General features: G+C 41.7%; 1 protein-coding gene across 2 annotated transcripts in view; it reads right to left on the reverse strand.

The window, feature by feature from the left end:
- The window catches only part of Adamts3 (ADAM metallopeptidase with thrombospondin type 1 motif 3), a 221,790-nt gene that overhangs the window by 162,102 nt on the left and 33,683 nt on the right, over positions 1-26,005 (reverse strand). The gene's annotated exons all lie outside the window — the stretch shown is intronic.

The following is a 26,005-nucleotide window of genomic DNA, read 5'->3' on the forward strand; positions in this document are numbered from 1 at the left end:
CAGCTGCAGCACTTGAGAGAGTGAGTCCTGTACCTCACCTGGGCACCATAGTACATCCATGCACCATGCTGGCCCTGGATGTGGAGATTGTGGGTAAGCTAGCCCTGCCACTTGTCTGGGTGTAGTGATGTGGGTGAGGAAGAGATGCCTCCACCCCCACCTTCTTTCCTGTTGCCACCTATGTCAGGCAAGAGAGCTGGCCCTGTCTTTCACCTGCTGCAATGCAAGATTTGGGAGAGTGGGTTCTGTACCTTATCTAGGCGGCACAGTAGAGCAGTTTTGGATGTGGTAGTTGAAGGTAAGCAGACTTCAAGGGTGTGAAAGCAAAGAGATGGTCCAGTCCTTTGTCTGTTGTGTTGTGGCATGGATGAGGGATAGATGCCCTCTTCCCCTCCCTCATCCCTCACCACCTATGGCAGGCAGGAGAGCCACCCCCAGGGTCATGAGAGTAGAAGTGGCCATGTCTCTCACCAGCTACAAACTTGAGAAAGTGGGCCCTGCTCATTACCTGGGCAGCAGGATAGAGCTGGCCATGGTTTCAAGAGTTACTGGTGAGCCTGCCCTGAGGGTCTGAGAGTGGGAGAGCCAGTGGGCTGACCAGTTCACATCTTTCAGGCCCAGATCCAGGGCTTTGAATTGGCCCACCCCAACATCTATCCCATCAATAAACTGCTGGAGTGCATGAAGGGGCTGGTCCTACAGTTCCAAAACTACAGGATCTCTATGTCACAGGGCAACAGCAGGAGTCCCAGTGAGGTTCCAGGACTACCAGGGTAGCAGAAGCCACAGGCCTTGAACCAGACCAATGAGTCACTGAAACAAACATTTGCAAACAAAGAAGTGTGGACAAGGGGGACACACTGAGACACACTACAGCTTCCACAGCAAGATTTTTTTTCTCTGTTGGGCAGGAGGCTGCATGGGTGGAGGGCTGGTGTGAGGAAAGGGGAGATGAGTGGGACTTTGTATCGATGTGAAATTCACAAAGAACCAATAAAAAGGTTAAAAAAATTACAAGTAACATCACACTGAGAGTAAATGGCTAGATGCAGTTTCTCTATGATTAGAAACACAGTGGAGAAATTTTCACTTTCAGTGTTTTCATAATTACTAGGGATCCTATCCAAAGTAATAAGGTAAGGAAAAAAATGACATCTGCATCTGTCTTTATTCCCAGACAGCCTAGTAGTCTCTACATAGAGCACAGAGATCAAAGGCAAAGAAACATGAAATTTATACCTCAAGTTAGTGAGTTAAACTGTGCATAATTTACCCCTCAACACACTTGATCCTTACAATTCTATACTAGATTACGTATTTCAGTCTGTGCAAAGCATCATCACAACAGTCATAACATTAAATAGTTGAACTGCACTTGGTTTTTTTTGAGGGGAGGGGCAGCCCATCATTCCTTTAATCTCTCTTTTGCCGAAAGGAGGACAACCCCTCAACAATAAATTTCGGGAAAAGCAGCCATCATCAGTCCCCAGGCTGTCAGGTTTGCTTGATTTCCCCCTCCCCCACGTCAGGTAGACAACAAGTGTGTTGGAACAGTGGTTCTTAGAACAGTGGTCGCACACCATACTTCTTCAGATGCCCATCTTCCATGCCAGGACATAACCGTTTGGATGAAAGTGGAGGTGAGGGAGCCATACTTCAACTTTTGCTAGCATGCTGTTTATTTGCCTCACTTATTCTAAATGCTAGTTCTTTCCATCCCACCCTCATGGCACTGACCCCAGTAACCACATCTTTAAAGCATAGTACAATTGGCGTGTAGATGAGGAGAAAGGCCTGATACCACAAGCCCCTAATACCAGCTCCAGAAACTGGAGGCCCGTGAGACCAGACTAAGTTTCATAGATTGGCTGGCCCGTGAGATCCAGGGATCCACCTGTCTTCACTTCCTCAGGGTTTGAGTTACTGATTCATGCTCCCAGTGTGGCTTTCTATGGGCAACTGTGCCATCTCTCTGGCCCTTATTCCTCTTAAAACTGAAAAGTCTGTAACTTTTGACCAGTGATTCCCTATCTCCACCACATATCTTCCCGGAAGCTCCCTTTATTCTGTTTATTTGAGTTTGATGGGTTCAGATAGATTTTACTTATAAATGACATGGTAATGCCTAGCTCCTGTGTCTGATCTATTTCTCTTAACTGGTTCTCTAGGTTCACTCATATTTTCATGAATACCAGGATTTCCTTTTTTAAGTTGCAGAAATTCTGTTGTGTGTCCTCATCCCCCCTTTCTTTTCATTCCATACACTAATAGATACTTATATTGTTTCTATATCTTGTCCATTAATTGCTGCAATGATGGATGTGAAATGAAAATATCTCTCTGACAACTCCAAAATCTCCTATTTGTATCCAAAACTGTGAGTACTGGGTCATGCGGTAGTCCTACCTTTCATCTCTTTTTAACAAGCTCTATATGGTTTTCCAGTGTCTGTCCCAACTCACTCTCCCAAAATCAGTTTACAAGGATCAACCTTACATGCAACACTTGCCTTTCTGCTGGTAACAGCCATTTCAACAAACATTTCCTCTGGGAGGAAGAGTCCACAGGTGGCTTGGGCTTGCTTTGTTATGATGGATGTGGTAGAGCATCTTTCTACTTATCTACTGTCTATTTGTCATCCTTTTGGAGAAGGGTCTGAGTTTCTCATATATGTTACATATTAAGGATGGGACATATAGTTTGCAAATGCTTTCTCTCATTTACCTTTTTACTTCTACCTTGCTATGTTGAAGCTTCCTAGTTAGATGTAATACCGCTTGGCTGGTTTTGCTTTCAATGTTTGTTCTTTAGCTATATATGAAAACAAGCTTTGTAAAAATGTATTACCCAAATCAAAGTCATGAAGATTTTTCCCTGGGTTTTCTTCTAGTATTTTGATGGTTAGGATCAAATGTTGGGAGCTTTAAAGTAACTCAGTTTTGTATCCAATATGATATAACGGATATGAATTGTTATTCTGCTTGTGAACATCCAGTCTTTTCAACAGGAGTTGTGGAACAAACTATTTGATTCGAGTGTGTTCCTGGCATCCTATAAGAAGTCAGTTGACTACATCCCCCATAAGATTATTTGGAGACTCTTTCCCTTCTTACAGGCTGGTGTCTCTGGTCTGGGGAGAGGTAGGCCTCAGTTAATTATTGCTCAAATTAAAATTGGTGGCTTACATACTAGTTAAACATTAGTGTGAGTGTGTGTGTGTGTGTGTGTGTGTGTGTGTACTTATCAGTGTGCTAGTCAATTTGCTGTTAGGGAGCAAGAACTTTCTTATTTCTTCTCATATAATTTTCTATGAATTATAAATTTATACAGAAAATTGATCACTTTGCTCCCTCCAAACCAGCTGTCACTCCCACAGTGGTAGCCTGAGAAAGGAACATCTGAAATCATACAGAATAGTTTAATTGCATGTAGTTCCTTGCCATGTGTTTGGCAAAATTAACTGAGTGCCAACACTTTAGACTTCAGTTGGCAAAAGCAATATTGGTCAATAAAAGTTTTCATTTTAGCGATGTTTTACCATGTCAAATAGCTCCATGGCGGGACTGTCAGAACCGAGGCATCCAGAGCTCGCCTTTCCTTTCACAGCCGAGATCAGATTGTTCCTGTCCAGCCTTTACTGTATGCCGAATGCAGGTTCCATGATGGGGACTAATCCTCAAAAGCACTGCTGTCACAATGGCACAGGTAGAGGAATGTGCCTCCAGGACCCACACACTACCACATCTGGGGTCCTGACATGTTCCACCTCCAGGACCCACACAGCAGGTCTCAGAGATGATGGATTATGCTAGACATCCATGATTTTAATTGCACTGAAGTTTCTCTAAGGAGAAATAATGAACAGTGAGGTTCATTTTAGAGTCCAGTGGGGAGAACAGTGACATAATGGTCTCTTCACTTCATGTGGACTAGAGGCCTTTCTTCCACACTTCCCTTAGTTTCTAAAGATGTTGGATAGAGTTCTATATAGTTTAGCTTATGCTACCTCAAAGAAAAATCTATATCAATAAGCATTCAGGCACACATCAGGAAAATTTACTAGGTTGATATCATATCTTCAAAGTTCAAAACCTTCAGGGTTCCCATCATATTTCACAAAGAGAAGTTTTATCACCCAGTATGTCTCTCAGGTATAAATCCAGTCTCCATGTTTGTCAGCTTCCCAAATCTGCAAACCGGCCTGCATAAAGAACTGTCATCTGATGGGAAATTCAGGCCCCAACTGAGGAAAGACTTTCTTCCTATGGCATCCATACATTCCAGTTAGAAGCAGAGCAAGGCTGTTGGAATTGTTCTGCCTTAAAGGTAACTATAAAAACTGAGACCTGTGCTGTGGAAATAGCTATGCAGACAGTGTTGCGGAGCCCTGAGTTCAACTCTATCATAGTTAAGAAATAGAATACATGAGGTCTGAGCATCTACACCATTAGCCCTGTAGTTTCTAACTTAATCATAACATGTCATATGTCAAAAGAGCTACAGACAACGCTTCTGGAGAATATGGAGGGAGAACTCTTCCTCCTCCTCTTGCTTTCTCTGAAAGGCTAGAGTTGAAGAGGAATCCCAAACTTGTAAAATAATATGACGGATATTCAAACTAATCGATCAGAAGACAGCCTTGTGGCATGGAAAATGCCAGTATCACTCATATTTCAGTAAGAAAAAAGACACTAGAACCCAACCATCTGATGCTGAGAAAAATGAAGCATATAAGGACATGCAATAGTCATCTCTGCACTGGGAGGCAAAGGCATGAAGGCTAGTAAACTCCAGAGATACAGATCATTCTGGGCAATCTTAGCAAAAGCCATGTCAGCCAGGAAGACCAAGGGGTTGAGTCCTACTACAAAAGTCTGAAAGGGAAGAATACTCTATTTTTAGGAGGAAAAACTACATGCATGAGAATACGTTTTGATGGAAATATAAGGGGAAGAACACTTTTGCTGCAGCTATTGTCTGTGTATCTGTGGGAGGAAACCAACATATTTCCAACAAAAGGGAAACATACAAAACAATCTATGTCTGTCTGGAATTCTGTCACACATACACACACACACACACACATACTACGCGTGTGCGCCATCAGCTCATGCATATGAGAGCTGCTTCTCACACAAGAATGTGAATTCAAAATGTAACGTTTACCTCTTTTTTAATCACAAGAGAGTTTTTGGTCCCTTTTGGCAAAATAATGGTTCTACAGTAAATGATCTCATTGCTCATGAACTAGCCTCACAGAATTCTATCTCTGACAATTCACAGGTTGACACAGTGCAGGGTTTCCCAGAGTGTGGTCACAGACTACCTGAGTCTACTCAGATGGAGTATTTTTGTTGCCCTAGTCTGCCAGCTTCCATATAACGCTCATGATAACTATTCTCCAAGCCTGGTGTTTTACCAAGCATTTGTGGTGCATCTCAGGTGATTATTATTTAGACTCGATGCTAAGAGCTTGGTTGTGACCAAAGGTCTTCCTGCAAGATCGTGGGGTCCTAAGCATCATCCTGAAAAAGACGATGGAATCGCATCTCTTTGCCTTTCTTTTCAGCATCTTCCCTTCCTCCACCCCACTCCTCTTCTTTTTTATTTCAGGTAGGTTTTTTTTTTTTTTACTTTATTATTAACCTTTAGTAACCTATAGTAACATTTAAATAGGGCATGATCAATTATTTATAAATACCATGTAATTGCATTTTCTCATCCCCTTCTAACCCACAAGGTATTGGTTCCTGCTCTCTGCACCCCTGCCATGGTATTCCAAGCTTGCCAGAGGCCAAAGACAATACCTGATTTTAAATTACAGTCTCCAGAACCACAAGCTAGGCAAACCTTTTAACCTTTATGAGCTAACTGTAGCAGGTATTTCACTATTAAAAAAAAATGTGGAGCTGGCTAATATACATACCAAATAAAATGTAAGCAGCAAAAAAAAAAAAAATAGGCAGAGTCTGCCAACCATTTCAGAATGTATTTGCTATTTTATTTTTCTTAACTGCAATGAGAAATGTCTTACCATTATTAAAATACAAAACTATATCTAAAATAACAGATTGATACATTTAAGTGCGAAAATGAAATTTTAATAGCACTGTAGATGTCTTTATTTATAGTAAGTAAAATTCTGGATCAGAAACTAAATAGTACCCCAGCAGGAGACTTATTTCAGTGGGTCACTCACATGCTAGTAGATAAGAATAGCCATTCAAGGCAACACAAATTCCACTCAGACAAAATGTGAGAACATATTGTTTCACATGAAAAAAAAAACTTGCAAGCTGCTTTATCACCATCCCAAAATTAATTTTCAATACCACGCTGACCTTGGCATCTGTCATGCATTATACTCTATAATAATGTATCTGAGATAGCTCTCACACTGCTTTAGCTTTTTTCCCTTTGAGGGAAAAAGCAGCAGTCTATAATATAATGCTTAATATGTCAACTGTACATCAGTGAATGAAAGGGGACAGTGGCAGAAACTACGCAAAACCAGGTTGTAAAGTGTGTGTGTGTGTGTGTGTGTGTGTGTGTGTGTGTGTGTGTGTTGGAGGGGGGGTATGTACATCTCCTTATGTTGGATGTGCATGCATGGAGATTTGGTTCCAGGGCACTCAAGCCTGCCCTCTCACTTTCTAAAGAGCTGTAAAGCACCATAGACAACCACAGAAGACCTCGCGGGCATCCTTTGTTGCCAGGGATCACACACACGCACACCCTTTTTTAAACTCTTCTGGTTGCTGTGGCCCTGGAGGACTGTTACAGAGCCCCCTTCTGAACTCAACCCAAGAATGGTTCAATACTTGGATTCTCAGCACTCCTCTCATTGTCAAATAGCTACTGCATGGCTACTCAACTAAGTTTCTAAACTCTACCATGATCATTCCATTACTTCCCCCCCACCCCATCTAACTTTATAACACCCTAGAGTAGAGACACGGCCAGCACTCTGTTATTCATGGCCACAGGCAGCTGACTCTATATTCTACCATGAGGCTATGCTGAAGCTCTTACTATCCCCTCCTTGCTCCGTATTGGTCATGCCTATATTCCTACTTCTCTAGTTTCATCCATAAAGACTGTCATTCCTTTTTCCCATCTAGGTTTACTTAAATATATGTTTAAGGCTTTCTCTTCAACATCTTTGGCTCTAAAGTAAGAACCCTCACTTTTACTCTGTCCTCTACACGTTCATATCTCTTCCTTCTCCCGCTCTCTTCCCTACTCCATCTCTAACTCTCAATGTAAGCTCTGCAGAGCTAAGTCTTCCCCATCTGTCATCACCAATGACACCCATCAACTTTAATAAATGTCATGATGATACAGGACCCCTAAACCCATATACATCACACAAAGTTCTAGATGATGCCAAGTCGTGTTTCCCACACACTGAAGGCATGATTCTCTCAGTTTTTTGTGCACACACAGATATAAATATTTTGAGATCTAGAGTTGCATAAAAATACAAAGAAAGACATCTTCTTATGTTCAGAATTTCTCTGACTCTTGGTGTTCAAAACCAAATCAAGATCACAGCATCTAGTCTTTTTCTCTGAGGTAATTTCTCTCTCAAGATATGCATCAAATTGGCATCCAGCTAGCTGGTAATCTTCCAGCAACTCTATCACTTATACACCAAATACATATTCACTTCCGTCAAGACTCAAGCATTAGGGGACTATGAGCTTTGAAAGAGAGCAGGCTATACTTCAGAATATACATCTTCACCAAAACATTTTACATAGTGTCTTTCATGCTCGACGCCCTTAATTCAAATATGCATGTGTGATAAGAAATCTGGGCCCTTTCTACTTAAAACCAGTTCTTCACAGTGACTTCCTTTCTCTACTTCAACAACAATTGTACTCTCTTACAAGTAGCAGCTAACCTCAAATCAATTTCAACATGGTATTGACAGCACTAAAAACACTTACTCTGGCTTCTGAGGTTGTCTTCGAGATTGGGTAACATAACACACATAAAGCCCTTGGTGTTCTGCCTGGGATAGAGCAAGCATTACTTTATCATGAAAGTCAGACTTAAACTATAACCATCCCCAAGTTCTACAGAGCTACATCCTCAAAAAATAACACTCAATGTCAAAACATAAGCCCTCCCCCAGATACAGTACATTTCCTATAACTTCTGCTACATTCTGCCTGTCAAACTTGCCATTTAAGCTGGGAGGCTTCCTATCTTGATTCCTACTTTATTTAAGGAAAACCATAGTAGCCACATACAAGCAAATGCTTTCAGAAAGGGAACAAGATGATTTCAACAAGTCCACAAGATGTGCTACCCAGACCTCATTCGAAATAAGGTCAAAATATCTTGATTTCTACTTGAGATGGCTTACATGCCTCCCACTGAAAACACAGCTGTAAGTTTCCTTTGAATCATTCAAGGAAGGAAACCCCATGAGTTTCAAGTAAAGGCATGGCTGTCTCTGGAGAGACAGAGTCTGAGTGGGCTGGCAGGCTGAATTATTGAAACGGACAAGAAGCAAAGGAGGGACATAGTCAAATCGGAAATGGTACATCCTCTCTCCTACACACAAATTCAGAATCAGAAAACAACAACGCAAATGTTTCCACCCACCAATGGCCTCTGAGTGGGTGGACTGGGACAAGTCTCATCCCTCAGCAATCACAACAGACCTTGATCTTTCCAACACCTGTCAGTATGTACACACTCATTAACTATGTCTTAATCCAATTAGTTTCTCTTCAACCGAGAAACTTTTCAGTTCCATGAGATGTCCTCTTTTGCAAAATGAGTTAAACAGTACCTCCTACATTGTCCTCATTAAACCCCTGATGGATGACAGGGCTGTTGCTTATTGAGTAGTTCATGAAGCAGTTTAGAACATTGCAGACTCAAAGGCCAGAAACTGAGAAGGGACTGAGGTCAGTCACCTCAAGAGAGGACTAAGCTCACTACAAAACCTAAGTCTATATTTCATCCCATGTACTGTGAAAAAGAATTTAAGTAGTGATTCTCTGAACTTAGGCCATTTTCATTACTAACATAAGGCTAAATGTGGGCTGATTATACTTATCTAATGGAATTTTGAAGTCTCCCACACAGTCTCTGTTCAATTCTGTTCAAGCACCTCACTTACATAACCCACTGCTTGGGATCCGATACAAAAATGAATCATAACGAAAAAAGAACAATCTTCACTTTTGACAACATGAACAATGCCTAAGACACTTTTTAAAAGGTTATAACCATTATAAAAGTTAAAATGTCAACTTCAAGCAGGGTCGGGGGTGGGCGATCAAACTGAGTCCATATTAAAGTGTGTTGTTTCTCATGATACCAACAGCTGCTTCAAATTCAGCCTTAACACCTGAAATTAAATACTCATTTGTATTTTTAGACTATTTTACCTATCTGGGTAGATGGGAGATGATGATCATCCCTCGACTACATGAATAACTGTTAGTCTTAAAAACTTGGACACTGCCCAATAATAACGTTTAGAGCAAAGAGACAGCAATTCACTACTCCAAAAATTAAGTAAAAATAAAGGTACGCATATTCAGTCTGCATTGGAGGATCCCAAAGCTCCAGTGTTGAAGGCTTTGTCCCCAGCTGGTGGCACTATTGAGATGACTGGATGATTTGGGCAGGAAGCCCATGAGCTACATTGAAGAATCCTTTTGCTGAACTTGCTACTGAGGTGAAGCAGGTCACTGGGGGGGATCTGTCTCTGGAAGACACACCTTGCCCCCAAGCCCTCACTCTTCTCTCTGCACCCAGGCAGTAAGGTGAGCAGCCATATCCTCCCACCAAGGTATCTTACACCACACACACCCAGAAGCACATCTAAGTGGCCAATGACTGAAACCTCTCCAGTCATGAGCCAAGACTAAAGTCCCCTCCTTGAAGCTGACTTTTGGCAGTGACAGAAGATTGACATATCTTTGCTTTTTAATGAGATCTGAAACAATATTTTCACTTCATGGGAAAGTGAAAGTCTTGTTATATAGTCCAGGTTACCTCTTAACTGGGAATCCTCTGCCTTACCTTACCAAGTGCTAGGACTTCTGACATGTAGAACTATGACATGCCAATCCCCTGATCTTAACAAACATAAGAGAATTCGGAGGGGGGAAATCTCAATTTTTTTAACCTGGGAATTGCACTCTTTATAAGTTGGGATGTTTGTTTATAGGATAAATGTTCTGGAAACAAAAAGCTTGAGGTTGAGGATGGATGTAGTGCAATATTACACCATTTGCCTTGGAAACATGGAAACCATAGGCTAGATCCCTAACCCCCCCCCCCCAAAAAAAGAAAAGAGTAGTCAGATATCACTTAGCTAGAAGTCTAGTACTCAACTACATATAGTAATAACCAGGGTTAATAATAATGCTTCATCCACTTCAAAAGTTAAAGGGAATGGTATTAAATGCTCCTATAACAAGACAATGATGACCTTTTGAAGAAATTGATATATCCAATATGGCCATTCCACAATACACACACACTCACACTTAGAAACTGCTTTTGTTACAAAATTTGGGGTCCACAAGGTAAATGAAAAGAAGCTGATGGTCTGGCACTTTGCATCTGTCTCCTTTTGATTGCGGGGGGGGGGGGGGGAGCTTGACTCTGTACATAGGTTATGAGTCACTTAAGGAAAATCCATCTAAAATTCTAACCCAGAGCTTCTAGGCTGAAAGCAGAAAGCCAAGAGCAAGCAGGGTTTCTTATCATCAGCCTTTACATTGCATTTCAGATCTCTCAGATGCCTGAAGGTCTTTATTCTTCATTAACAAACCTTTAGTCGTCCGGGATCCCACCCCAGGAAAAGTAAAGCCTTTCCAACAGATCTCCCCATGATGAGACCAACCATAAGCCGAGGCAATCATCTCATAGAAACTGAATTATCACCTCAAGCAAAAGCGACATCTGCACAGTGAGCTTGCACAGTAGGACCTCAGGTAATGACCATGAACCACACGTCTTTCTGTCCTTGCCCAAGTCCTTCCTCTATTCAAACCAAAGCTCACGCCTCATCCCTGAAGATGGGTGGAGACGGGTCCTCTCCATTGTCCCAAAGTGTCCATTTTGATCAAAATCCTTTCCTTCCTTTTTATCATCTCTGTCTTTGGAACATCATCACCACCTCATAGATTACTCTGAGCAATAAATGATTCACACAAGCCTGTAGTACAATGCCTGAGATAAACATAGTTCCCCCACTTCTTTAGACTTGCTCCGTGTGTTGCTTACATGGTCTTGCCCATTGCCATAGAATGTGGCCAATGGGAACCGATTTAGAAAAGGCGTAGTGATGTTTTCCTGGGGAGAACAGGAGATCTGTGACACTACTAGATGGCACCATCTTAGGCCAAGACCCCTGTTAAATACCTATGTATCAAAGCATCACATTTCACCCACAGAGACACATAATGATGTCAATTAAAAACAACATGAGACCAAAAAAAAAAAAAAAAATCAAGGTCTTGTGGTTTCATGTTATAGCCACATGTTTTTTTTTGTTTGTTTGAATTTTTTGTATAATGAAACTAAATTAAGCCAAATAGTGAAACTATATGCAAATACCAGTAAAATTAAAATTAGATACATAAGAAAACGTATGGCTTGTGCTATGTAGCATGTCAAACAAATCTACATATTTTCTTACATTTAAATTGAGGATTAGATATGAAAATTCCACATTGAAAACTTCTTTAAAGCTTTTGAAAACAGTTTACGGATATGTGTATTGCTCCTGTTAGCTCAAGAAATCAGTAAGCCTACCAAAACGCAGCCCACACAAAAGTGACTCACCGTGACATTATTTCCAGGCATAACCTGAACAATATCTTTAACATATGATCCTAGCATAAGGAGAGCACTTCAGCTGGTGGAAGGAGAAAGAAGGCACAGCTGGTTAAGTACAAGGGTTGAGGTGTCGCCTTCTCAAGGACGATTTCATGATCAAGATTCAGTGTGTGTACCAGAAGCTACCGCACGTCTTACTTCAGTTTGGCTCCATTGGGGAAAGATGCTTTGAAGGAGCAATGTGCCTTGTTCTCTATCACCAAAACTAAAATTCACCCAATGTATTTGCTTTTTAAAGCTTAACGGTCACAAGCTTTAGGGCAATTTTTATTCCCCATGTGCTGTCTCTCCTTCTCCCTCCTTCCTTCCCTCCTTCCCTCCTTTCCTCCCTCCCTCGCTCCCTCCCTCCTTCCATCCATCCCCTCCCCCCCCCTACACACACAGCTTTTCTTTCTGTTTTAGTTCATATACTTGAAAGTATCCTTTTGACTTCCTTCACATGCCCTTGTTATGATCTGTCCCAGAAGGATCTGGCACACTCCTGATATGTAGCCTCCCAAAATGCTGTTAGAAATAAGAAAATGGCAGCGCTTTCAGGATCAACAAAATGGAAGGCCTTGGAAGAGAAGAGGGGAGACAGGCAGGAAGACATGTGCACCTGGTCCTTAGAAGTGTCACAGATCTCCTGTTCTCCCCAGGAAAACATCACTACGCCTTTTCTAAATCAGTTCCCATTGGCCACATTCTATGGCAATGGGCAAGACCATGTAAGCAACACATGGAGCAAGTCTAAAGAAGTGGGGGAACTATGTTTATCTCAGGCACTGTACTACAGGCTTGTGTGAATCATTTATTGCTCAGAGTAATCTATGAGGTGGTGATGAAGTCACACTTACCACCACTAGTGTACTGCAAAGGAAACTGACATTTATTTATATCCAGTATGGGAAAGCCAGGAATCAAGCACTACTTCCAGTGTGGATCCTAACCCAGTTTGCTCTTGTTATGGGTAGTATGTAAAATGAGGCTGTCAGTCTTCCTGACTTGCATTATCACAAGCATGAAGCTGCACTGAGTGAAAGTTAGGTAGGGGAGTCAGCTGAATGGGATGCTGCAATGAATAATAACTCCATTACTACCTGAAGCATCTGAGTGAGCTGAGAGGAAGCAAACCCACAGAAGCAGGCAGAATAGGAAGCAGCGCTAGGGCCTCCTTGAAGCGCTCTGCACTGATAACCGAGTGCTAGGTAGAAGGTGCTGGAGGCAGAAGCTGCTGTATCTGGGTTCCTATTTTTTTTGCATTGCCAGTGAGAAATTCAGTCAACCCCACACTGGTATTGGTTGAGTTCCTCTGAGAATTGGTTTAAAACCAGAAATTTACTTTTAACAGCCAAGGACTGACCCTGTAGCCCTAGAGGTGAATCCCAGGCCTTTCACTCTCCAGCCAGGCTCTCAGCACAGGCGCTCCTAGCATCACACTGGGAAGGGCACCCAGAGGCAAACATCCTTACTCCTGTCCATCACAATGGACAAACTTCTCTCTTCATGATTCCATTTCACTGAGACAAAATACCTGCTTCAAGACAAACTGTAGGTAAGCCAGCTGGATCAAAAAAAAAAGCCTGAGATGTGTAGGATACCCTTCTCACAAAGAAACGTTCAGCCATGCCCAGAGAACCTGGGGAAAAAAAACCCATCCTCAGAGTCCCTGCTTGAACTCCACCAAGGAGGAGTTCATAAAGAGGAATCCTCCATAAGCCAGTCATGTGGAGCAAGGCAAGTCAAACAAACAGCCAACACAACCAGTGTATCTCTGACAGGAAGCTAGTTATGGCCATACATCAGCAGGAAGTACTTCAGTCACCTAAGTGGCCCCTGGTGGAACTTTGAGAAATGCAATTGTTCATCTTCTTTCAACCTCAACCTTCGAAGCCAAGAAATGGGCAACATTGAGGTTAGGCTAAATAAACCTGTGCAAACAGAATACAGAATACACGCCATCTTTACTAGTGTCTCCACCTGACGCTCTACTTACCCAAGAACATCCCCAGTCTCTCACCTGTTTCCTGATCTGTGCTCATGTTTCCTGTTTCCTCTGCCAACTCTCTGTGTCCTTAGCAACAAGTTGACTCAGCTGCATATGCAATGGTATCAGAGCTAGGAATCCCTGACTTGGGACAAGCAAGATGGTTCAGCTGGCGAAGGCACTTACTTGCAGCTAAGCCTGAAGCTCTAAGCTGGATTCAGGGACCCATGTGGTCCTGGAGAGAATCAATTCCCAGAAGTTGCCCTCTGATATCAACGTGCATGCCTGCCATGCATGACCACCTATGCTAATAAACAAATCTAAAAAAAAAAAAAAGATGTTTAAGAGGAATTTATAATGATAGAGTGTGATATGTTTTTTTCTAATAGTGGAAATCCTAGACAAAATGAGTAGAAACTGAAGAGGGGAGAGGCCTTTCTGGTCTCCTTCAGTCACCCCTATGAACCAGTGAACAGCACAAATCAAAATCTCCTTTGAGAGGAACATTGGGTGGGAGGGGAGTGGGCAGTAAAATATCACAGAAGAATGTGAAAGCCCAGGCTTAGCCAGCACTAGGCTCTCTATGGCTTCACCCAAAGCAGGAAATTGCTGTGCTACACCATGCCTCTCCTGCACCGGTGCCCAGGCAGCTAGCCAACTCACTAACCCCTTCCCTGGCCTCGCACAGACCGCATAGCCAGGCTACCCTGGCCCCACCGTAACCCTAGCTGGCTCGGGAAGCTGGCAGAGGCCTCGTCTGTGCTATTTAAAGCTATAAGCAGCTACTGTGGCTGGAGATGAGCTACTTTCACAGGAAGAGGATAAGGCCAGAGGCATGGATTTTAACAGGCACTAGCAAATTCACTCACCTGCTGAACAAGGAGCCCAAACTGGAAAGGCAGCAGCTCAGCTTCATTTACTAATTACCTACACTCATCTATACCCCCTGCCTAGTAATTCTGTTCAAAGTCAAATTGCTTGATTACAGACTCTCTGTGTGCTATGTTTAAAATGGGAGCAGAGACCTACAAAGTCAAACAGCATGTCTGATGCAGCTGGGGCACAGTAACTGTCTGAATGAAACTGTATGGAAAAAAAAAAGAGCTCCAATGCCTGACTCTGGGCTCCCTGCATCCCCCAAATCCAAATTTGAGTCTCAAAATACAATAAGATGATAAATAATATACTATATATATATATATATATATATATATATCACAATGTATTGAGATATCTATATGGGATATTTTATGTAATGATACACACAGGTTTGTATGCATTATACATATGCAAAAACAAGGAATCCGTTTGTGCTCAGAGATATGCATTTGTGTATCTGTGTTTAATTCAAATTGCCTAAGTGGAATATTAAGAAACTTCACCAGGCATCAAAATAAAATAATGATCAAAAGTGCAGGCTCTGAAAGCAAGTGTCTAGAAGTTTTGTGAAACCCGATAAGATTCTCAATTCCCTGGATTCGTCATTGTGGTGGTTTGAATAGGAATGGCTCTCACAGACTCGTGTATTTGAATGCTTGGCCAATAGAGAGGGACACTATTAGGAGTTATGGTCTTGTTGGAGTAGATGTGGCCTTATTGGAGAAAGTGTGTCACTGTGGGGGTAGCCTTTGAGGGCTCCTATGCTGAAGTTATGCCCAGCCCAGTGTGACACAGTCTTCTGATTCCTCTTCAGATCAAGAGGTAGAACTTTCAGCTCCTTTTCCAGCACCATATCTGCCTGGATGCTGCCATACTTCCCACCATGATGATAATGGACTGAACCTCTGAAAATGTAAGCCAGCCCCAGTTACATGTTTTCCTTTACAAGAGCTGCCACGATCATGATGTCCCTTCTTAACAATAAAACCCTAACTTTCTGAATGTAGACACTCATCTACAAAGAAGAATTTTTGACAATCTTAAGATCTTTTCTACAAGGAAATCTGGCATGGTGCTCCTCTATTTTAGCTAGAATGAATGGAACAACATTTATAGTAGCTGTAACAAAGGAGCTCTCTTCTAAAGCTCCAGTCACCTCAGCCATTGCTGATACTCTGATTCTATAGTCTCACTGTTCTCTTCCTTTGCAAAGACAACTGGCCCTTCTTCAAAGAACTGTTCCCCAACCCCCAGCCCAAGTCACTTAACCTAATACTTATTGCATAACTTAGTGTCCCTTTTATTAAAGCACCATGACACCTTTTTATTATTCACTCTGTTGAGTGGCTGACACAGCATGGCAGTGTTTCCTGTCCTCTGAATTCCATGGAAGTAAAGTCTACCCTTACTTTTGCTCCCTGGTGCATCCACAGCATTTGCATATTAGACATGCAATAAAAAGTGACTAGATCAATGATTCCATCCCACTCAGTCCAGGTCTCCTCACACCCGTTCAAGAAGCAGAGAAAGTAAAACTTCAGCCACAAGAACATAAGAAATCATGAGAGTAAGTCCAAATGATAAAGGTTAGGGAATAAACATGGCTGCCTACACAAGACTTGAACAAGGACACCACCAGCAGACATGCTAATGTGGATGGGTGAGGAAGAAGCTCACAAGGAACTCCAGACAAAGAGCTACAGGCATGTCTGTTCTTCTTTAAGAGGCTTTGTTGTGTTCTTTCATGGAGAGATGCTCAAAGAGTTATAAACTGAGTTATAAACACAGTTCTACATACCAAAGGGGAAGGAGGGGGAGGGGCTGGGTGCTCAGGTTGTTTCCTTCAGTTAAGGATGCTGAAACTCTGGGGATGCAAGGGAACAGGTTAGTGTCAGGGACTGGGGCCCTGTGTCTCCATACAGTCAATAGTTGTGATATTTACCATGCATGGACTACGTGAGACATCGGCTTTAAACAAGTAGTATATCCATGCTCCGGACTCCAAACCTAGAACGTCAGGTTGCTATAGTGACAGGTTGCTATAGTGACAACCTTAACTGAGCAGTTAGCATTTCAGCATATTGCATTACTTCCAATGAATTAGTCCGAAGTATAGGGTTCCTACGAAATGTGAAAGGTTCTCTCCTTAAAACAAACAAAAACAGGTCACCATGGTGATTTGTTGTGTCTCTCTTGTTTAATAGCAATTATTAACACTGCTGTTACCCACTACTACCTGTAAAACTCAATTGGGGATTAAGGTCAAGACGATGCCAACTCCAGATTATGTGGGAAAGAAAGGAAATAAAAGTGAAAGAGAAAAAAAGAAATCAAAAGCTTTGAAATATAATTAATGTGGATAACATCCATTCATATGAAAGGCTCGAAATTCTAAATCTTAAACTATTTCATGTTCACACATCTGTCTTCAATTCATGAGCATTCACAGGTGAAACTAAAAACCACGAATAAAGGTTTTCGGTAGCTTATCTCTCAGAGGAACAATCAATCCTCAATTCCAATCTGCACACCAGTGACCTTTAAGATTAATTTGTTGAACAGAAACTGTATTATCAATCATTATCAGAGATCTATGGAAAGAGTTTTGTTCTAGGTGCTACAAGCCATGACCCCAGCAGAGACTCCCACTGAGAGCAGAATCAACAATAGAGCCACAGACAGCTGCAGACACACTAGACTGACTTCTCTGCCTTAGCTAGAATAGCCAAGAAAACCATCTTTAAAAACTGAATTCAACACACAATGATGCATGTTAACTTCTAGATTTTCTACTTGGAACTTTAAAAGAGATTATTCTAAGAAGCAGGCCAGAGACAGGGAAAATTAGGCTGTTTAAAAAACAAAACACAAACAAACAAGAAATCATTAGAATGCCCAAATACAGATAAAAAAATAAAAACTAGAAAAGAATTGCATCACACTAGCAGGTGCCTCTTGCAGTATTACCCTAAACATGCTAGAAGTACAAACTCTGAGGTCCCTCGTGGCCAATCCAATGGGAACCTCCACAGTGATGCCCTTAAGGGAATTCTGGGGCCCATAGGGTCCCTTGTGGAGAATAAGGAGCCTGCAGCTGAACTGCAGACTGAAACCAACTACTGGGTTCTCAATCTAATCACACTGGCCTTTACACAGACACAATCAACTGTTTCTCTGGAGGGATGATACTGGGATGGGGTTAAAGAGGCACCCATGCTTAGTAAGAGGCTTATTATATCTAAAACAGTGATTATTGGAACCACTGACTTAGGGTTTTAAAAATTATGGCATTTAGTCTGACTTTCCTGGGAAGCCATTTGAAGGGCTTATAAACAGATGAAAGTTTGTTGAATCCAGACATAGCATTGGAGTTCAGTGACAGACACAAAAAGGCAAAAATGACCAAAAGAGCTAGCAAGCAGGCCCCTATAACATCCAGGGAAGATTTTCTCAAAGAACCAGCTCGATTCTTTGAATAGTTCTTCTTGTTTCCACTTGGTTGATATCACCCCTGAGTTTGATTATTTCCTGCCGACTACTCACTCCTCTTGGGTGAATTTGCTTCCTTTATTTCTAGAGCTTTTAGGTGTGTTGTCAAGCTGCTAGTGTGTGCTCTCTCTAGTTTCTTTTTGGAGGCACTCAGAGCTATGAGTTTCCCTCTTAGAAATGCTTTCATTGTGTCCCATAAGTTTGGGTATGTTGTGGCTTCATTTTCATTAAACTCTAAAAAGTCTTTAATTTCTTTCTTCATTCCTTCCTTAACCAAGGTATCATTGAGAAGAGTGTTGTTCATTTTCCATGTGAATGTTGGCTTTCCATTATTTATGTTGTTATTGAAGATCAGCCTTAGACCATGGTGGTTTGATAGGATGCACAGGACAATTTCAATATTTTTGTATCTGTTGAAGCCTGTTTTGTGACCAATTATATGGTCAATTTTGGAGAAGGTACCATGAGTTGCTGAGAAGAAGGTATATCCTTTTGTGTTAGGATAAAATGTTCTATAGATATCCCTTAGCCAGACTCACTAGAGGGCACAGGGACAGCATCCCAATTAACAAAATCAGAAATGAAAAGGGAGACATAACAACAGACCCTGAAGAAATCCAAAACACCATCAGAGCCTTCTACCAAAGGCTATACTCAACAAAACTGGAAAACCTGGACAAAATGGACAAATTTATAGACAGACACCAGGTACCAAAGTTAAACCAGGATCAAGTTAATGATCTAAACAGTCCCACATCCCCTAAAGAAATACAAGCAGTCATTAATAGTCTCCCAACCAAAAAAAGCCCAGGACCAGATGGGTTTAGTGCAGAGTTCTGTCAGACGTTCAAAGAAGAACTAATACCAACTCTGCTCAAACTATTCCACAAAATAGAAGTAAAAGGTACTCTACCCAACTCATTCTATGAAGCCACAATTACTCTGATACCTAAACCACAGAAAGACCCAACAAAGATAGAGAACTTCAGACCAATTTTCCTTATGAATATCGATGCAAAAATACTCAATAAAATTCTCGCTAACCGAATCCAAGAACACATTAAAATAATCATCCATCCTGACCAAGTAGGTTTTATTCCAGAGATGCAGGGATGGTTTAATATACGGAAATCAATCAACGTAATCCAGTATATAAAAATACTCGAAGACAAAAACCACATGATCATCTCGTTAGATGCTGAGAAAGCATTTGACAAAATCCAACATCCATTCATGATAAAAGCCTTGAAATGATCAGGAATTCAAGGCCCATACCTAAACATGATAAAAGAAATCTACAGCAAACCAGTAGCCAACATCAAAGTAAATGGTGAGAAGCTGGAAGCAATCCCACTAAAATCAGGGACTAAGCAAGGCTGCCCACTTTCTCCCTACCGGTTTAACATTGTACTTGAAGTCTTAGCCAGAGCAATTCGACAACAAACGGAGATCAAGGGGATACAAATTGAAAAAGAAGAAGTCAAAATATCACTTTTTGCAGATGATATGATACTATATATAAGTAACCCTAAAAATTCCACCAGAGGACTCCTAAGCCTGATAAATAGCTTCGGTGAAGTGGCTGGATATAAAATTAACTCAAACAAGTCAATGGCCTTTCTCTACACAAAGGATAAACAGGCTGAGAAAGAAATTAGGGAAACAACACCCTTTTCAATAGTCACAAATAATATAAAATACCTTGGCTTGACTCTAACTAAAGAAGTGAAAGATCTGTACGATAAGAACCTCAAGTCTCTGAAGAAAGAAATTAAAGAAGATCTCAGAAGATGGAAAGATCTCCCATGCTCATGAATTGGCAGGATCAACATTGTAAAAATGGCTATCTTGCCAAAAGCAATCTACAGATTCAATGTAATCCCCATCAAAATTCCAACTCAATTCTTCAATGAATTAGAAAGAGCAATCTGCAAATTCATATGGAATAACAAAAAACCTAGGATAGCAAAAACTCTTCTCAAGGATAAAAGAACCTCTGGTGGAATCACCATGCCTAACCTATAGCTTTACTACAGAGCAATTGTAATAAAAACGGCATGGTACTGGTATAGCGACAGACAAGTAGACCAATGGAATAGAATTGAAGACCCAGAAATGAACCCACACACCTATGGTCACTTGATCTTTGACAAGGGAGCTAAAACCATCCAGTGGAAAAGAGACAGCATTTTCAACAAATGGTGCTGGCACAACTGGTGGTTATCATGTAGAAGAATGCGAATTGATCCATTTCTATCTCCTTGTACCAAGGTCAAATCTAAGTGGATCAAGGAGCTCCACATAAAACCAGAGACACTGAAACTTATAGAGGAGAAAATGGGGAAAAGCCTCGAAGATATGGGCACAGGGGGAAAATTCCTGAATAGAACAGCAATGGCGTGTGCTGTAAGATCGAGAATTGACAAATGGGACTTCATGAAACTGCAATGCTTCTGCAAGGCAAAAGACATCCTCAATAAGACAAAAAGGCCACCAACAGATTAGGAAAGGATCTTTACCTATCCTAAATCAGATAGGGGACTAATATCCAATATATATAAAGAACTCAAGAAGGTGGACTCCAGAAAATCAAATAACCCCATTAAAATTGGGGCTCAGAGCTAAACAAAGAATTCTCACCTGAGGCATACCGAATGGCTGAGAAACACCTGAAAAAATGTTCAGCATCCTTAATCATCAGGGAAATGCAAATCAAAACAACCCTGAGATTCCATCTCACACCAGTCAGAATGGCTAAGATCAAAAATTCAGGTGACAGCAGATGCTGGCGAGGATGTGGAGAAAGAGGAACACTCCTCCATTGTTGGTGGGATTGCAAGCTTGTACAACCACTCTGGAAATCACTCTAGCGGTTCCTCAGAAAATTGGACATAGTACTACAGGAGGATCCCGCAATACCTCTCCTGGGCATATATCCAGAAGATGTTCCAACTAGTAAGAAAGACACATGCTCCACTATGTTCTTAGCACCCTTATTTATAATAGCCAGAAGCTGGAAAGAGCCCAGATGCCCCTCAACAGAGGAATGGATACAAAAAATATGGTACACTTATACAATGGAGTACTACTCAGCTATTAAAAAGAATGAATTTATGAAATTCCTAGGCAAATGGTTGGACCTGGAGGGCATTATCCTGAGTGAGGTCACCCAATCACAAAAGAACTCAAATGATATGTACTCACTGATAAGTGGATATTAGCCCAGAAACTTAGAATACCCAAGATATAAGTTACAATTTGCAAAACACATGAAACTGAAGAAGAAGGAAGACCAAAGTGTGGACACTTTGCCCCTTCTTAGAATTGGGAGCAAAACACCCATGGAAGGAGTTACAGAGACAAAGTTTGGAGCTGAGATGAAAGGATGGACCATCTAGAGACTGCCATATCCAGGGATCCATCCCATAATCAGCCTCCAAACACTGACACCATTGCATACACTAGCAAGATTTTGCTGAAAGGGCCCTGATATAGCTGTCTCTTGTGAGACTATGCCGGGGCCTAGCAAACACATAAGTGGATGCTCACAGTCAACTATTGGATGGATCACAGGGTCCCCAATGGAGGAGCTAGAGAAAGTACCCAAGGAGCTAAAGGGATCTGCAACCCTATAGGTGGAACAACATTATGAACTAACCAGTACCCTGGAGCTCTTGACTCTAGCTGCATATGTATCAAAAGATGGCCTAGTTGGCCATCACTGGAAAGAGAAGTCCATTGGACCTGCAAACTTTATATGCCCCAGTACAGGGGAACGCCAGGGCCAAAAAGTGGGAGTTGGTGGATAGGGGAATGGGGGGGGGAGGGTATGGGGGACTTTTGGGATAGCATTGGAAATGTAAATGAGGAAAATACCTAATAAAAAATATATATTAAAAAAAATCCAGGAAAGAGATCACAGTGACTATTGACCTGGAGATACAATAAGATTCAAATCAGTCAAATGTAATAGATTTAGTAGGAGATATAGGCTAAGAAAGAAGGTTCTAGAATAAGCTTCGATTGTTGACCTGAGTAAAAAGTACCTCCATTTCTTTTCAGAGAAAGGCACACTGCAGTGGCAATCAGGGATCAATCTATGGCCCTCTTAAATTTGTGATCTGCTCCATTTGATGTTTCAGAGGAGATGCAGAAAGGCAGCAGCATACACACACAAGGCTAGGGTTCAGAAGAAAGGTCAGGGCCAAACACATCCAAGAGCCAGCACTGAAGAGACAGGACTCAGAGCCATAGCTGCAGACGGGATGTTATGGATTGAAAGTACGGACACAGATGAGGGCTGAGGAAAAGTGTAAAGCAAGTATGCTAGCAGACTGCATGCTCTACGCACAGAGATCTGAGAGCACAGATGGTCCTAGATGCTAAAGCACAGTATGACTGACAGTCTCAAGAACAACCACACTCAAGGCCCAGTCCACCATCACTCAGTAGGAGCAAAAAGGCTTTCAGAACTCACAAGTACTTCTAAGAAACTCACAGCCACTCAAACAACACAAACAACCACCTCAGAGCTGCACCAGGAAATACTGGCCTGAATCAGAGGCAGAAACCATGGCTCATGACATGTTAAAAGACTTGTTCAAATTCACCGAGTTTCGGTGTTCTACCAGAACCTGGCCACTGCCCATAAAGATGGCACTCATGAGGAATTCCAAAGAATGTAGAACTTCCAGCCAAAGGCTCTTGACAGGAAGTTGTAGATGTCCATACTTAATTCAGTCTGAGGCTGACAGGTGCTGAGTCTAGCTGGCTGGGATTATGACAGAGCAGTGGGCAAGGGCCAAGACAGTATTACAGACAAAATAAATTCAACCAGCAAAAGTAGGTCATCTGGTGTGATGGTTATTCTTGACTACATCTAGAATTAACTAACCCCAAGCAGCTGGGTATACCTGTGAGGGGTTTATTCTTAATTAAGCCATTTGAAGTAGAAGAATCACTTTTAATCTGGTTCCTTTGAGATGATAAGATACACCTTTAATCTAGCTCTTTTGAGGTGGGAAGATCCACCTTTAACCTGGGCCACACCTTCTTCAGGCAGCACACACACACACACACACACAGAGAGAGAGAGAGAGAGAGAGAGAGAGAGAGAGAGATTATGGAAGGAGGAAGCTTGCTTGCTCTCTTTGCCCGTTTGTTCTTGCTCTCACTGGCATGTCCATTGCTTCACTGGCATTAGGAGTCTACTTCTTTGAGATTCCAGAGTATACTGAAGATCAGATGAGACATCTACTCTCAAGGATGGAGTAGCTGTAGTGGATTCTCAGACTTTCCAGTGGTAGACAACCATTGCTTCACTAGCTAGACCACAGCCTGTAGGCCATTCTAATAAAACCCATACACATACATATGTCCCTCTAGAGAACCCTGACTAATACAGCCAAGGATGCCAGCATGCAGCATTACGACTTATAAACAAGGAACAGTCAAGTACTAGAGTCTGCTACTCACTGAGAAAGGATTAGAATTCAGGCCCCTCTGCAGATTTAATAAATGTGACACTCTGGAGTTGTGCCCATAAATCTGTATCTTCATACGCCCTCCAAGAGGTCCCAATACCCTCAAAAACCAGAATTGTCATTGGTCTGGCTGGACATTCATCAGATGTAACATGTGAGAAGTTTTTCGTGAGAGGAGGATACTTCCATCCAGGGGCATGACAACTGTATCCTGGAATGACTGGTATGTCCCTAACAGCCCATCTAAGGGACAGTTCCTTCTACTTAACTTCATAATTAATGATCGTGTGTGTGCGTGCACGTGCATACGCACGCATGCTTTATAATGGTTATATTTCCTCATCCCATTCGGAGTCAAACTAAAACATACTTCAAAACTGTACTAGTAGTCAGGTTCCTTGGAGCCTTTAATTAAGAACACAGGACTTTTCATGCTTTAGTGGACTAAAAATCACTATCAAAACAATGGATCGTGTGTTGTTAGAAAGTAAGCATATCTCAGAGTCTGGAAATATCAACACTCATTCATCCAGTTCCCACTCCAGACCATGAGTAAACAACCAGCACTTGTCATGACTCATTAGCCAGGGTCAGTGTGAGGCTAGGATCTCTCCCTTGGCCAGAAATGTGCTGTTCGTGAGGACCAGGAACACAATCCCTAACTGCTGAGTCAGAACACTGGACCTAGAAGGAACTTGGGGAAGCTAATAGTTCTATCTTCTTGAAGCTGCAGAGAGACCCAATGAACGGGGGGGGGGGGGGGGGGATTCCATGAATGCATGAACTGTTTCACAAGAAGGGCAATAAGTGACTAGACAGTGTGTAATCTACACCCATCAGGACTTTGACAGGCAATTTTGTATATTTTGATGATTAAAAGGTAGAAAAAATAGAGGCCAATGAGATGGCTCAATAGATAAACTGCTTGAGTTTGATCCCTGGAACTTATTTAATGGTAGAAGCAAAGCACTGATCCTACCACATTCTCCATACACATACCATGGCAATGCATGCTCACATCATTATCATGTAGGGAAAACAATTCACCATAGCAATTTGTCATGTTTATGAAATGTTTCAAGAACAAAGAATACATTGATCTAATCAGCACCCTGGTCTTAAGTGTGTGTGAGTGTGTGTGTGTGTGTGTGTGTGTGTGTGTGTATGTGTGTATATATATATATATATATATATATATATATATATATATATAGAGAGAGAGAGAGAGAGAGAGAGAGAGAGAGAGAGAGAGAGCATGGGCATGGTAGGATGAAAACTATGCCAATTTCAAGGCCTTATCTTAGATTAAAACGTGTCTTTTTTTTTTTTTTTTGAAAGCATGGATTTCCTTCCCTAAAAACTTTATATCAGTGGTTAGGAGCTAGGCACAAACTGGCCCAAATTCTTGGCACATCCTTAAACACTAAGACTAGATGTGGTCCCACAGTTGAAGCCAAAGTTAGCAGTGAAGCACAGCTGATGAAATAGAGATCTCACGGTGACTTAACTTTATCGGGATGCACACCGCTATGTTTGGTCTGTACTCTTGCTCTGGCAGCCAGTGAACTCCCTCCTCAGAGCCAGGTATGCAACTTGAAGAACTGTACAAAGCCGGTCAGAAAAGCTTGAAATACTGGCAGACTCTAAGCAAGATCAAATATCCTGATTTTCCAAAGGAGATATTACCCTAAAAGTCAAACCACCATGTAGAAAGCCCGTTGATTCACAGGCAACACTAAGGAAAACGCATCCCACAGTACTTGCATTGCTAACGTTGGCTCATGTACTCACAGGAGTTGCATGATCTGGAGCTTACCTTAGGACAGGACCTGCTAGGGTCACATGACACCTGAGCAAGAGGCAACACAATTCTCTTGTCCCATACACATCTACCTTTAGGGGAGCCGCCAGATGGAGGAATAGGCCTTCCAGAAATTGCCTGCACATTTTAAATTGGCATTAGAAAACCCTGTTAGATCAACAGAAACTTGCTAAACCCCCCCCCCAAGCCCACCTTGATAATGCCGTTCAAATACAAAATTGAATTCTTCAACAGCAGGAGCTATGTAGCCCCATGCTACCTCTGTCCCTGTGCTTTTAAACGGCATCCAGAGGGGTCAACAATTCACTTGTTGATCTTCCCTAGGGAAGACCACACCCATTGGTTGTGCAGTGCCAATGGTCAACCCTGAAAACATACATACAAATAACATTACACAGACTGAACAAGTTCTATTTAGGAAAACATATATATATATATATATATATATATATATATACATTTACATATATGCATGCATATGATAATAAT

This window comes from Mus caroli, unplaced genomic scaffold (assembly GCF_978045245.1).
Source record: "Mus caroli unplaced genomic scaffold, Mus_caroli_1 scaffold_4, whole genome shotgun sequence".
Lineage (NCBI taxonomy): Eukaryota > Metazoa > Chordata > Mammalia > Rodentia > Muridae > Mus > Mus caroli.